This window comes from Epinephelus lanceolatus, chromosome 6 (assembly GCF_041903045.1).
Source record: "Epinephelus lanceolatus isolate andai-2023 chromosome 6, ASM4190304v1, whole genome shotgun sequence".
Taxonomy (NCBI): domain Eukaryota; kingdom Metazoa; phylum Chordata; class Actinopteri; order Perciformes; family Serranidae; genus Epinephelus; species Epinephelus lanceolatus.
Genome location: NC_135739.1, coordinates 46,525,394 through 46,541,148, shown reverse-complemented (window position 1 = coordinate 46,541,148; position 15,755 = coordinate 46,525,394). Strand labels below are relative to the sequence as shown.

At 40.9% G+C, this 15,755-nt stretch overlaps 1 protein-coding gene across 1 annotated transcript in view; it reads left to right on the top strand.

Moving 5' to 3' along the window:
• The window catches only part of tbl1xr1a (TBL1X/Y related 1a), a 62,309-nt gene that overhangs the window by 26,013 nt on the left and 20,541 nt on the right, over positions 1-15,755 (top strand). Inside the window, exon 2 of the mRNA XM_033621413.2 lies at positions 3,817-3,881. The gene's annotated coding sequence lies outside the window, so the exon portion shown is untranslated. The remainder of the gene's footprint in view (positions 1-3,816; positions 3,882-15,755) is intronic.

The following is a 15,755-nucleotide window of genomic DNA, read 5'->3' as shown; positions in this document are numbered from 1 at the left end:
GTTGAAGTAGTGTTTTTTTTCTGGAAAAAGCACCTTTGGAGCTCTCTCAAATCTACCCAGTTGGTTATAGAGTGCATTCTGAAAGAACTGCAGAGCATCAGTGTTTCTCTTTGAACTTCTATCTAGCAGCAGCATCAGCAGTAGGGTTAGTGGATAGGTTGTTTAGATTAGCTTATATTAAAGGTGCGATGTTTGACATTCAGAACATTTATGTAGCAGCAAACAGCTATTTGATATGTAAAGATATGGTTCAGTAATGGCGCCCTGAGCACAGAATGAAGTCAAGTTGGTGAATACGAGTCAGTCCCTTCAGCTTTTTTGGGGAATGTTGCGGCCTGAAATGCCTGATTTCACTGCAGGTTTTGTAAGAAATTGTAAAGTGTGCATGTTTTAAGGCTTTTTTTTTGCAATGAAATTGCAGTTAAAGTTGCAAATATAGTTTAAATTTTTGTGTATACTTGCACTGTTGCACTGTTCTGAGTTTGTGATTTCGAGTACGATAACATTAGCACTGACCATGCATCTTTAATCTGATGAAATGATCTTTCGGTGCTTGCAGTAGATCTGGATGCAACAGCCTCTGTCTTGGTGATTTATTGAAAATGCCTTTCTGTAGGTGTTTTTTGTCTTTAAAAATGGAATTGCCTTGCGTGGTCGTTTGCAGTAATTTTTGTGTGGATATGAGACGTTTGTGTCACACATGTCTGCATCTTCACAACTAGAGACAAGGTGAATGTGTGGTGATCATATGCGGGGGTCCTGAATTTGCGTTTCCTAGGATAGCGAAAGCAGCTACCCTGACATTCTTACCCTAACCACTGACCAGTCTCATCCTCTTGCCTAAGCCTAAGCAACCAGACCGATGAAGGCAATGAGTATTAGCCAATCAGAGGCAGAGTAGGATGGGTAATCCACTTGCTATCCTAGGAAATGCATATTTGCATGGAGGACTGCCATGATTGGTGAAACTCACAGTTAACTATAATGATTGGTCAAATTTGTGGAAAAATTGCGGTGACTGGACAAAATTGCAGGGTTGTGTTTAATTCATGGGGATTGGTTCAATTTGCGTTGTTTCATTCACAACATTGCCACATCCTAGAGGGGTGGGTTAGTACCTACCTTCATATTTCACTGGTAAGCTAATCGTTACTGCACTGCCCTTGTATGGAGGTTAGTGCTAAAGCGCAGCGCCAACCCTCAGCTACTCCCCATTGGTGCTGCTGTATATGAGAGTATGCTGGTGTTCATCTTTCCCTGTTAAAATGGTAACTGATGGAGGCAGGAATAAAAACGCACAGGTGTTTCATGTTTCATTTTCGATCAAAGAGATAACAGACTGCTTACAAACCACATTCCTGTCATGCCAGGGCCATGTCCTCCAGCACGCCCTCAGCAACCTTCAACACTGTGTGTTTTTCTGGCCACACCCAACTTCTGCTTTCTCTGTGGTAACATTATCACTGCTTGTGCTCTGCAGCCTCTGCCAGAGCCTCTCCAACGCTGTAGAGAAAGGCAGCAGAGAGAGGAGGGAGAGAAAGACAGAAGAATGAAGGGAAAGGATGACTAAAAGGAAAGAGGCACAGAAGGAATCAAGGTCAGGGGAAAAAAAGGGAAGGAAGCAGTGAGCCAAGAGAAGGAGCCAGGAAATGTTCAATGATTTCCAGTGTACTTCTTAGTATTATGCAATCCAACAATGCTCTAACACCACCTCAGTCTGCAGCCATGATAATTACCACAGAGTTGAGTCACAGTATCACCAAAAATGGAACATTATAGGCTTCACAATGGGAGTGTTGATTGCAGGGTTTTGCAGTGCATTGCTTATATCTCGCAGGTGTTCAGGCCATGTGCTGTAAACACAGGCAGTGAACATGCTGTCATGGTGTGTTGTGTCTCCCTCTGTCCTCACACTGAAGAGGTGAACCATTGTTCGGATTTCTGAATGAGTGTCAGTCACATAGTTAGACCATTCAGTCCTCATGTACTGCTGGCTGACACTTCACGGCATTAGTCAGGGATTATTACAATTTGATGATTTTAACCAGTGTAGATACAGACGGTGAAAATATCTCTCAGCCCTTAATAAGTGACAAATGCACTGAAATCTGCTTTAAAGGTGTCTGACTGAATAACAGTTATGTTTATATACAATTAGGGCTGCAAGTAACAATTATTTTCATTGTCGACTAATCTGTCGATTATTTCTTTGATTAGTCGAATTAATCATTTTATCGAAAAATGTGTTAAAATGTTGAAAAATGTCGGTCTGTCTCTCCCAAACCCCAAAATTACATCATTTAATGTCTTGTTTTGTGCTCACACCAGAGGGTTTTAGTTCACCATCACGGGAGTCTGTGTAAAGCTGCCAATATTTAAACGTAAGAAGCTGCAATAACAGTATTTTGGGGTACTTTTATAGTACTTTTCTATGAAAAATGACTCAGTTGACTACTAAAATAGTCACAGATTATTTCGATAGTCGTTTAGTCATCAATTAGTCGACTAATCGTTGCAGCCCTATATACAATGTGTCTCACCATAAAGGATTGTGTGTGTCACTGAGGCCTAACGAACATGCATTCCCTTCCTCAATGCAAAGCTTGTTGTTTGAGTTTCTAACCAGCATTGTTTACGTCTGTTTGCTCGCTTCTCCTCTGCCCTTTGCTGCAGTATTTTCAAGCTTATTGACACATTACCACCAAGAACAATCTCTTTCCTAATTTAAAATAGACACGCAGTATTCATATTTATGTTACATACGCTCTGTAAAATGACAAGTAATTCAAGTTCAAAATGTGTTTATCAGGGATGCATGTTATTGGATTTTTTTTGTCAGTGTCTGATATGCCGATATATAACAACTCATTTCACCTATAACCGATACAGATATTGGTATATCCACTTTTTCCCCACCTAATTTTAGTTATCATCAAATCTCTTCTCTAGCAGAGTAACATCATATTATGCATGCATACTCTTATTGTGATGGCCCACCAGCAGATGGAGACATGAAATACAATACTTTTCAGTGTGTATAATATTTGTTCATTGTTCAAAATAAGAAAAAGCATGTTGGCCGATTCTGATAGTTTTAAAGCCAATATTGTAATTGGCTGTAAATATTAGCATGTCGCAATATTATAGCCAATATTATCATGCATCCCTGTGGTAACTACTATAAATAAACCTTCCAGTTGCCTTTGGACTTTTGTGGAAAAATAGTTTGTGTTGAATATTCTCTTTACAGGTAGAGCTGCAGCGATTTTTCAGCTAATCGATTAATGTCAGCTGCTTAATTAATCGCCAAATTTGTTTGATTATTGATTGATGGATTTGAGTCTTTTTTTTTTTTTAAGAAATTTAAAAAAATTCAATTCCTCCAAGGCCAGCTCCTTAAATGTAAATATTTTCTGGTTTCTTTACTCCTCTGTGACAGTAAACTGAAAGTTTTTGAGAACAAAACAAGATAATTTAGGACGTCATTACGATCTTTAAAAAAACACTGATTGACATTTTTTCACCATTTTCTGAAATTTTATAGACCAAACAACTTATTGATCAATTGAGAAAATAATCAAGAGGTTAACCAACAATGAAGAGAGGCACTAGTTACAGCCCTGTTTACAGGTCTTGTACAGTTCTTTAGCATAGAAACACTGTAAAACTTGGGTTGTGTTTTGGTGTGATGTGACCTTTGACTTTCTATGCAACAGTACTGCCCATTTCCAAAGCGCTTTCCAAAATACTTTGGTTGCCTTTCATCTAATCTACTCAGAAAGCCTCTAACTGAGTGTCCCACCCTTGTTGCTGCAGGTTCTGAGCCCATGGTACAAGGCCCTGACTAAACATACTGGTGGCGAAACAGACTTACTACTGTGGTGAGTGATCTATCTGTAAAATGTTTCTACCTGCCCATTCACGCCATAGGTCATGCAGGATTAGTCTTCTGAGCTTAGACATGAAAATGTGAACTATCTTTAACTCTCAAGGCAGATTTGATTTTGACATTTGTCCTTTCACAATAATAGCTTTTGAATAACCTGTTATTAGTTCTGGTGCTGGTTCATGTTACTTGATGTTTGTTAGTAAAGTTTGTTGTTCATATTCAGGAAAATGAACCTCATCCTTTTAAAAAAAATCTTATATCCTTGAGGATGATCCCTCTAAATCTATCTCTTAGGTTACATTTGCATATTTAATTTATTATTTGTTTGTTTATTTATTTGTAAGTGTCGTCCTTGTCATGTTCTTTGAGTTACTGGGCAGTTGCTAGCTTACAAATTATAGAATACCTATTGGCCTATATCATGTATAGATCAATAAAAACACCTACACAAAGAAGATTTTGTACTGCAGTCAGTAGTGTAGCAGATATGAGGTCATGTTGCAGAATTCTAATACAATACACCCGGGTGAGTCACAGGACCATGAACATCTCGACAATCTAATGCAGTTCAGCACTGGTGCTGTACCAAGATCAAAAGTGAAAAGAAATGTGTTGACTAAGGGCCTTTTCAAGCTTATAGTTGGAATGCTGCTCCATAATTGGTGGGTGAGTTGGTAAAGTTTTTTTCCTTTTAGTTCATTTTCAAACCCCAATTAATTCTAAGGCTAGCTGCTAAGAAATGGTTGATTTCATCTCCCTGTATGTAAAGCGCACCTGGCTGAACGTCTTTTCCCACTTGGGAAGAAATAAAAAACAAAACGGAAATATGGTGTATTTTTTGGACTATTTTCAGCATTCAGACCTTTCACACGAAGGCTGACATGAATATATTCCATGCATTTTTCCGATAGTTAAATTTCTGCATCATCACACAGTCGTGTATTCACCAATGTTTTTACTATAACGAACCCACACTCAACTCTACACACAGGAGACTTGATCGTATCAGTTAATAATAGTCGGCTTATAATACTGGAGCTCTCTAGGAAAGACTATAACGTCACATGCCTCAAATGTTGGTAACAATAATAATAAAAATAATGATGATGATATTTGATGTAACGCTACCACTTGTCTTAAATGGTCAGGTGTTATATTACACCTTTCACAATGACTGATGTCCACAGATTAACGTCAGCTAATGCTGACACATGGAAATGGATGCTGTTCATATATTACATTAAAATATGTTTTGCCCTCTTTTGTGGACTACTTACCATCACAAGCATGTCCAGCTGCTACACTTCCCCAGCTGTGCCTGTTCTATTTGTAGTCTTTATAATTTTTTTTTTGTCAAAGAGTACACTATATTGTGAGATCAATGAGATCAATATCCATATTGTTTGACGGTATTAAGAGAATTATGTAATTGACATCCAAGAGATCCAGTCAGTGTTGATCAGATCGATGGATTAGAGGAGCAGCTGTTTGGGAGTAAAAGCAAACTTTTAGACCCAGCACAATGAATGGTTATGTTTCATTTTCACTGTGCCTGGCATTCTGCTGCTCTGTGCCAGGGTGCACACTGCGAGAATGTGGAGCAATGAATAACTTAACGGTATACACTGATCAGCCAAAAAATTAGAACCACTGTCTGGTGAAGTGAGTAACATTGATGATCTTGTTACAATGCAATGTTCTTCTGGGGAGCTTTTGGTCCAGAAATTCATGGGGATGTAACTTGATGCGCTCCACCTACCCAAACACCTGTGCAGATGAAGTATCTCTCCTCATGGCAGCAGCACTACCCGATGGCAATGCCCATCTCAGCAGGAAAACGCACCATGCTACCCTGCAGACACTGCTCAGGAATGGCCCGAAAATTGTAAGAAAGAGCCATTGACCTGGCCTCCAAATTCCCCAGATTCAAGTGAGATCGAGCATCCATGGGGCATGCTGGTACCTCAGAGGTACCCCCAATCCACAGTGGAGCCTCCCTGGAGCAGACTTGTCTCCGACATGTCAAGGCATGGACACAGGAACTCTGGAGGGTGCCCTGTGGTGTGTGGCACAAGGGGCTTTGGCTTCAGATCATTCGAGTCCTGTCAAATGTGAGGCAGGGTACCAGTAATTCTTAAGATGCTTGATCACATTGGAGTGAGGGAGATTTGGAGGCCAGATTGACACCTTGAGCTCTTTGTCACGTTCCCCAGGCAATTCCTGAGCAGTTTTTGTGGTGTGGCATGGCACATTTTTCTGCTGGGTGAGGCACTGACACTGGGGAGTAACATTGCCGTGAGGGTGGGTTACTTGGCCCACAGCGGTGTTTGGGTGGGTGGAGGGCGTCAAGTGGCATCCACATGAATACCATGACCAAAGGTCTCCCAGCAGAACATTGTATTGTACATAATGATCAATGTTACTCACTTCACCCACCGCTGGTTTTAATATTTTGGCTGATCGGTGTATATTTCAGCACTCCTAATGAACAGTGCTGCTTCAAAAATACAAAATCAAAACGTGGTGGCAGATGTTTTAATCGTGGCAGACCGCCACAAGTAAATGAATGTGTAGGAAACTCTGCAGCTCTGGGAAAAAATAAGTTCTTCAGAAAATGAAAGTTTTGGATTTAGTGTGGATAGGCTCATAGTTATCTTTGTTTGGTGTGAAAAGGTCTTTAGGCAGTTGTTTAACTTAAATTCACAGAGTATGCCATGTAGCTGGGTCAGATCAAGGTTGGAGTCTACAATACACCAGTGGCGTTGTTGGTGCCACTGCTTCCCCGCATTCGGACATTTCCCATAAACCCTTTCCCATAAACCCTGCTGCTTCCTGTATCCCCTCTTCTCCCCGGTGTCTTATTTTACTGATGAGAACAAACATGTTGGAAGTGAGTTTATTTTTGCTCTGGTAACCATCCGTGATTTGAAAGCTATAGTTTGATTTCCATTTGAAGAACAGCACACTCTTCCTGTTTTGAACTGTTAAAGAATCCAGCAGATTTCCTGTGAACTCTACCCAGCAGTGCACAATGTACAATACAGGACAGGACCCATAGAAGCTATCAGTCTCCATGGTGATGGTCATGTTTATTTACGCTTGGATAGCCAAGGACTTTCTGCCTGGCTTGGTGACATTGTTCATTTGGTTCTCTGCTTGAACCAAGATGCTTTGCTGTGACAGCTATGCTACTGCTCCCACCCATTTTGGCAGCTCGCTGTGTTAATGTCAGGTCAGCCTTATTGGAAGGCTTTGTTTTCCTCTCTGCAGAGCCCTCAGCTCTGCTTGTTTATCTCATTCATGATGCTATAACTCAGCACTGTAGTTCTTAGTCATCCAGTGTGTTGTTTACATCAGTAGATTATAAGCACTGGTGCATGGTTCTCATTTTCATAACAGTCAGCAAAAGAAACCAAGAATCACAACATTTTTGCATATAGCACAGGAACAAGTTTTCTATTGTGATGTTAATGTGTAACAGATTGATCACGTTGTTCAGGGAAAAGGAACATGTGATGTCAGAGGAGCATATAGGTCTCAACTGCCTGTGCTACTGTGTGATTTTATCCTTGAGTGTTTTGTGTGATGGCATGGAGCTCAGCTTGCTCTGGTGTTTTGGAGTAGCTCTATACTGACTTTGAATCAGAGCTTTGTAGGCCAGGAGTTAAGGACAACCAACACAACAGTTTGTATGTACCCTAAAGAAACCTTTGACTTTCCCAACTTTGTCTTTAATTTCATACTGATTTGCTCCATTGTTTCGCACATGCAAAATGTTTTTCAAACCATAGGAGCAAGACAAAATGACATGACTGACACCATTACAGAGTCTTGCCTTTCCTACTGGTTGAAGGGGAAATTTGGCAGGGTGTCACATTTCTAGTGAATTGCCAAGAGTCTTTAGAAAACATGGCTTCTGATTTAAGGATGTGTTTTGTTTTCTTTATTCATGCAGTTGTGTGGAAAAGAGAGAATAAAGAAGTCTTTGTTTTGAAATAATTCAGCCCACAGTATTGATTCAGTGGGGCAGTTTGCCTAGAAATTAGCTTGTATGCTAGGCCTCCTTCAGAGTGTGCCCCCATTCTAAAAAGTACACCACAAATATTTCAGACACTTCTCCAGTGGGTCCTCAAGGAAGCCAAAAATTTCACACCTCTTGCAAAGGGTTTGTCCCTGGTTAACCCTGGTGTGCAAAAGCCTCTTATGCCCCATAGAAGGTATAGTTTGATATATACAGGCCTGGGCAATAGAGCATGAGTTTACATTTGCCACTGCCCTTTTTTCATTTGTCTCTGGCAGAGCACCAAGAAAATAGAAAGAAGCTAGGAGGGCTATCCTCACTATCCAGGGCTAGCATGTTTCCAGCCTGCTAGCATATTAGCGTGTTTTTTTTTTTTTTTTTTGCAGCTACATTGGTTTACTTACTAACTCCGTGAGTAGTCACTACATCCACTTCTAGCACTAGGGCTGTAACTGGTTTAGGATTATGTCAGTCCAATCAGACTTTGCTGTTCAATACAAATGACGATTATTTTCTCTCCATATGAAGTTTTGAAGTTTGAATGGGTTGAGCAGGATGTTAAGTGTGTCAGTGACATTCACGTAATATAGTAAATAAGTTAACAATTTAACGATGGATCAGAGATGTGTAATAACATTTTTTGCTGACACTAGGTATCAAACAAAAGCTAGAGGCTCATATTAAGTTGCTGTGAGTTGTAAATTCATCACCTTCTAGCAGAAGAGAGGAGATAATGTCTTGGTGCATTATGGTAGAAAGTCTCTTCCCCTCTGTGGCACAGCATTGTGTCTGCAGCTGTCTGTAACAAGTATTGTGAAAGTCGAGCGCTCACTCTGCAGTAAAATCTGGGAACCAGAACATCCCCAGAAGTACACTGAACAGCACACTGACTTGCAAAAAAAAAAAAAAAAAAAAGACTGCTCAACTTGACTGCTCAACTAATTTACTATTCATTCTTTATGTAGTTGCATTTTAGTTTGTTTTCTTTGATTTTGGTCCCCCTCTTCTTTTCAAAGGAAGTATTTTCTAAACATGACATGGATGAGCTTTATCATGGGATAGTACATTTCTAAGATTAACAGACAACAGAGTGCAGCAGAGATGGGTCCTAAACCTGGAAATGAGTTAGCATTTCTTTTAGTCTTGAAATCAGTTGGTTTAGAAATGTTTTGTTTTTTGGTTAGATATCTAAAATAAAATCTACCTAAAGTAAATGTCAAATACTCCAGTTGTGAACTTGAAGCTCTTACATGTCTTGAGCCCTGTATACACTATGCGATTTTGGGCTGTCCCAGATGAGAGATGATCATCATGAAAGAAACGTGGCAATGTATTTGGTCCTGGCTCTAAAACGGTGGTCCTATGTTGCACAGTAACAGAGGTTCAAAGATGGCAGATATCAGGGAGCAATCCCATTAGCTTTTTGTCGAGGGAACCAGAGTGACGTTACCATCTGGTTTGGACTAAAAAAACTATCATCCCTGCAGCAATATAAGAAGCCATAGGAGTCAATTATATGTGCAACTCAATCGGCTGTTAAAAAATAACAATGAAGTGTATCACTTTGATAGCAGGGAAGAATTTGACTGTTTGTAGTGAGCTGTAATGATGACAAAAGCTTAGAAAATAAGTAAATTGAAAATGAGTTTTTTTCATGCACTTTATATCAAGAGACTGAAGCTTCAATTGCTCTCTTCATGCATAACTCCCACCCAACCTCCGAGCTCCTTTGTAAATGAATAACTAACAAATTATCCACTTAACTGAGCTTACACATGACCCACACATTTGCTTTTATGCTTAAACTAAGCCACATTTGTTTTTCCTTGTATTAAAGTTGTGTTGTGGGCTGGCAGGTCATTCTTTTTTTTTTTTTTTGTGATCAAATGTTTATTAGGATTTGAAGGACATCAATACATTCACGAGCACATAAATAAAATAAATATATAGACACATATGCATACACACATACATATACACAGATATGCACACATATATACACATACATACACTCAATAATAATAATAATAATAATAATAATAATAGGTGGGGCCTCACACCAAAAGGCCTTTGAGAGCCTCTACTGTTCGAGCCCAACACATTGTCACTTCCTCCCTTGCCCCATGGACGCGTGCTGTGGACAGTTCCAGAAGCACAACATCTATGAAAGCAGCCACTGTCGTCGAGTTAGTATATGGGGAGGTTTCCACCTTGTTGCAACCATCTTTTTAGCTGCAGTCAGGCCAGCCAGAAACACGCGCTTTGGGGATTTTGGAAGTTTCAGTTGAGAGAGATCATTTAAAATAAAAACAGATATGGACAGGGGAATGGGGATAGGACAGTACTCCCTGCACCATTTTCCAAAAATTAGCAACACCTGGGCATTCCCAAATCATGTGGAAAAAGGTACCTGCTGTGCCTGTAAAACATAGTGTACAGTTCGGATTATCTTTAAGTTTCATACTGTAAAGTTTAGGAGGAGTCATATATGTACGGTGCATGAAATTTAGATGGATCTGTTGGTGGTCAGGATTTCTGGATGACTGTTTAACTGTATCCCAGACACCATCCCAGCTGAAGTCGGGGTCCAGGTCAGGGATATCTGCCCGCCAAGATGCATTAACTGGCAGAGTAAGTGTGGCAAAAGCTTGATCAAAGAGTGCTCCTCCAGTGGACCCTTCCAAGGTACGCCATATGTTTTCATGGCTGTTCTTAGCTGCAAGTAGAAATAAAAAGTGGAATGTTGTAAATTAAACCGGAATGTGAGTTCTTCAAAGGAGTATAGGCCCCTGTCCCCAAAAATGTCACCAAGGGAATGAATCCCCTTGTCGTACCACTGGTGACATTGACCAAACTTAATTGGGGATTTACCAATCAACAAATGATCATTGTAAAAGATAGGTGAATAGGGGTTCCAATTAGATGAAATACCACACATTTTTTCTGCTGCCCTCCAGACTGCTAATAAGTGAGTCACAATGGGACCAAAGCGGACTTGAGATTTGCTTAGGGGAATATTGGAAAATAAGATTTCATTCAGTTTCAATGGAAGAGCCATATTCTCTTCCAATGCACGCCACAAAGTCTCGATACCCTTGTCGAGCCAGCTGATCAGAGGGTGCAGAACGAAGGCCCAGTGATATAGCTTAGGGTTAGGCAGTGAGAGTCCCCCGTCAGCTCTATCTCTCTGTGCTGTGGATAATCTAAGATGAGGACGCTTCCTGTTCCAGACAAAGTTAGAAATTATCTTCTGGACCTTGTCCCAAAAACGCGGGGGAGGTGGTAAAGGCAGCATTGCGCTCACAAAGTTAATCCGGGGAAGCACATTCATTTTAATAATAGATACACGAGACCTAAGAGAATTTGGCAACGCGGACCATTTATCAAGATCACGGGTTATGTTGGACAAGGTTTCTTCGTAGTTGGACTTGACAGTGGTCTGTAATGATGAGCAAATCTTAATGCCCAAATACTTAAAGTGGTTGGCTACTGGGGCTGGCAGGTCATTCTAAGTTTCCACAGGTAATGAAGTTTACCACATCTTATTTTAACCCAAGACTCCAGCCACACTCACACCTATCTATGGTCACCTAATACCCCCAGCTGTCAATAAATTGGCTCATCCTGTTTGTCTGTCGCGCTACCTCCGCTTCCTCAGTCTGTTACTGGAAATAGACGCGTGCCAGGTTCTTAGGTAAGGGTCTGTGGATTAACAGCTTACTACAATAAAACCACTCAAAACAACTGAAACAAGGCATTAATCTGGGTTGTTGGCACAGTGTAAAGACTCTACAAACTCTTTACAGAATGAATTCATTAGCATTTGTTAAGTTTGATTAAATGTTGCACTTAAAGCTCAATCAAAAATCACCCAAATATATGGAGTTTAACATATTAAAATGAGTGTCAGGGTCTATAATGACATTGTTCTTGGGCAGCTGATGCTTTAATGATTAATGTCATGATCATTTTTACCATCATGCTGCAGTTAATATTTTTCTGATGCTGCTGACTGATAGTGGTGATTTAAACCTTGCTGTAACTTCAGCTGTAGCTTCTAGTTCTGTAGTTTCTGATTGTAATTCTGTAGTTATTTAAGGTCTTTTGTCATTTCAGTGATCGGAGTGTTTGTAGAAACACATCTCACCCTTGATGTTATCTAGTGTACCCCTGGCCCATGATGGTTTACTTTGTTGTGTTTGACCACTTGCGTCTGTTGTGGTCAGTGTGGTATCCAGTACCACTGTGTGCAAAGCAAGCCGTAACCATGACTTGTTCCTGATATGTGTGACAGACTTTACCTTCTAAAGAGATCTTTAAGTGATTGGGATTCTGACAGCGGCAAGGTCTTCTAATCTGAGCCAGCACGGCAGCTTGCAGTGAGATAACCACTGTTGAATCGGTGGCCCTCACTGACCTGCTGCATTCAGATGGACACGAGCTGCCTAGAGCAGGTTTAGCTGCCCATCAAGTGAGGCTAGCTGGCAAGGCCTACATGCTACCATCTGTCACCGACAGACAGCTAGCCTCGCTGACCTCGCATAGGCCATGTGAGGCAGAGCTAGGCTTGCCAATGCAATCTGTCACTCCAACAGACCAGTAACCCTGGAGAGGGGGAGGGGAGAGCTGTGTGCAGATTGGAGTTCATTTCTGTTGTCATTGCACCTTACACCACTGCGCAGTGGAACTTGAGTGGGGTTTGCAGCACTGTCAATCTGTAACTTGAAATGTTTTCATATTGATTTATGTATGAGTTTTGATTGCTGAAAAATCTATATTTTCACAACTTTTTATGTCAAGTGCTAGCTAAGAACCTGATTCTTAAAGAGCTAACCTGCTATTACTCTTTGGTCTTCTGCAACACCAACAATAGTACAAAGTGAGCAGAGACACATCGAGCAAACCTCTGGGCATCTTTCTAACTCCACACCTTTTAAGTTTTTTCATTTTCAAACTTAAAGTCTTCATCCTCAACTAGGCTTGCTGTGGCAGTTGGTGTTACACAGTGTTTGTGCATTCAATGATTGCCCAATCCCCTCATTGCTGTTTTTCCTTTTTTATGCCTCTGTGCTGGTGAGGCTATTGGTCCATCTGTCTGTCCGATCCATTCTCGTGAAAGTGAGATCTCAAAAACACCTGAAGCGAGTTTATTCAAATTTGGTGCAAACATCCCCTTTGACTTAAGGATGTGGTTACATTGCTATAGCCTCCTACAGACTGCAATTTTAGCGGTCTGATAAGTTAAGTGCAAGCTACACTGTGTGACATGGATGGAATAAACTTGGGTACGGCATCAAGTTTGATGTATGCAGACTGTATGCTGACAGCACCTACTGAATGACAGGCTACAATGTACGATGCAATAGCTTCCCATACAGAGTGTGCAAGGATGCTGCACAGGTTATTACTTCTCCAACTGTGACGCACAATATAGAGGGTGGGCTCTCTATACTGCAGTGTGTCTGTGTGTATGTTTGCTGTTTGTTTATTTCCATGCTTTGTTCTTCTTTACGTGATCATAGTAAGAGCTGGAGGACACATCATACAGGCAAGGCTTCTGCTGCCACAACTCCACAAGGTTTTCTCTTGGCTGGAATCCCACACATTCCTTTTACCACATTTTGCCTCCATGGCAAGCTGCTATCTGTCTGTTTGTTTGGGTTTAGCGCCAGTGCGTCATTTCATGCTGCATTGCTGTTGGTTGGTTCGCAGACGTAGGTCGTAACAGCAGTCACACAGTAAGATGGCCATCCTAAATTTCTGACACTGTAAGAATTTTATCCCAGGCTGTCTTTGATTGCAATACCGTGATAACGGCCATCCTTGAACCTCTCTCATTGTGCAACATAGGACCACCACTTAAGAGCCACGACCAAGGATATCGCCACATTTCCCCTGTCAGCAGTCTGTTGCCTGCAGCTGTTTATCTAACGGCGCACCATGGCTGCTCCTGACTGTTCCGTTGCTCCCTGCAGTAATTCAAACCGATTTGTGCCAACTAATACTGAAAATGACAGTTGCCTTGTTTTGTAGACAAATTTTTGGTGAATGATAGCGGTAGTGGTAATTTCACTGACCAAAACATTGCTTTTCCTGTGACTACTTTATAATAAAAGCAAACGCATGATTCACCAGTAATGCTCTTTTAACAGTAGGAAATGTTTGGTTTGCAGTAGTAACTTAAAGCAGCGCTCTACAGATATTGAGAATTACTGATCTGATCTTTTCTGATACAATGTCCGGTGCAATCAGTAGCACCGGTGTTGTTATGACTTCGACCAATGAGACAATTTCCTCACTGAGTCACTCCTAGCCTCAAGTAATGCTGACTCATGTGACATCACTTGAGGCAATTTATCAGTTTTTGCACAGTTTTCTCTGGAGACACAAGACGCTTTCCAACAATTTTTGCACATGTCCAATAGGACTCTGAAGACCTGTAAACAGACTAAATGAGTAAAAGCAGTGGATGGTCCTCTCTAACATTAACATCAACAAGCATGCTACCTTTTGAATGAATAACAAAGCAAGGTTAGTTTAAGCTCAGGTATATTTTTGTAGTACAGCTTCATGTTTTGCACATTTGCAGTTCTTTTGATTATAGCCACAGCTACGGATTGCTGCATACTGACACTAAACCATCTTTGGTTTTGGCTCACAATTTATTTTGCCTGTTTATGATAACAACAATAAGTGAGATTCTATTTTTCATGTGTGACTCTAACTGGGGTACAGGACTATTGGATGCATTTTCGAGAGTGAGAGACTATGAAAAATATCATTTTGCCTTAAATCCTCCCATCCCCCGCTGCCTGAGTGTCTTTCTGCTACCTTCTGAAAATAGGCCCACACTGCCAGGTCTCAGACAGATTTTTTAAAGAGGAATGAGCCCCATTTCCTCCTGCAGAGTAGAATCAGAGCAGCAGCCATCACAGCTTGGGTCTTCCTTACGTATTGATGCAGCAGAATCTTCAAAGAACATGAAACCTACATGGTGGATATTATTATCACAGCCCGGGAGGGACCAAAAAAACAACAAAAAAAAAAACCCACACACATACAATGCAGTAAGGCACATCAGTGTGGGGTGGCAGTTTGTGAGTTTCCGCAGCCATTTTTCAGGTTTTCAGGGTAAACACCTGCCATTTACCAAGTAGCAAAAGCCTTTGTTATCAACGATGCTGTATGGACGTAGATCTTAACTCAGGAAGTACGTGATGGACCTATGGATGGATTATTTTCTTTGCTCTCTCAGAGTTGGATGGTAGTTTTGTCAAGCTAAGTGTGTCCAGTGTTGGTTGATTTTTTGTCGGAGCGGGTTTAGCATTAGCTTGGCAGTCAGCGGCTAACGCTATCTCTGGATGGTGGAGTGTTAGGTGAGAAACTGCAAAAGTGAAAAAAGCTTGCACACTGCAGGGCTCCTATTTAGTGAGGTTTATTTCACCTAATAATGACGACGTTTCAACCACTGCTCTGAAGGCTCAGCATCTGCACAATTCTGTTTGTGGATGTGCGCGCTGTCTCATTGTTCCTGAGTGTTAGGTGAGCCTTCATATTCGTAGTATTCTCAGAGTATTTTTTCCTCATATGACACTGCTTGCAAATTGCAAGTGTCATATCCAAGTCCTCCTTTCCCTCATTGGTAAAAAAGTCCAAAATAAGTCCAGACGTTTAATACAAATACTGACGGGGCATTTTTTATTTCTTTCTCCAGTGCCTACATCTTTGTTTTGATGAACTTCCTGGCAAATGCCACTGACTGACACCTCTGCTGACCTCATGAAGGAAAAAAAAAAAAAAAACATAAGCAAGATCAAGTGGACCAAAAAGCAATTGATTGTATCA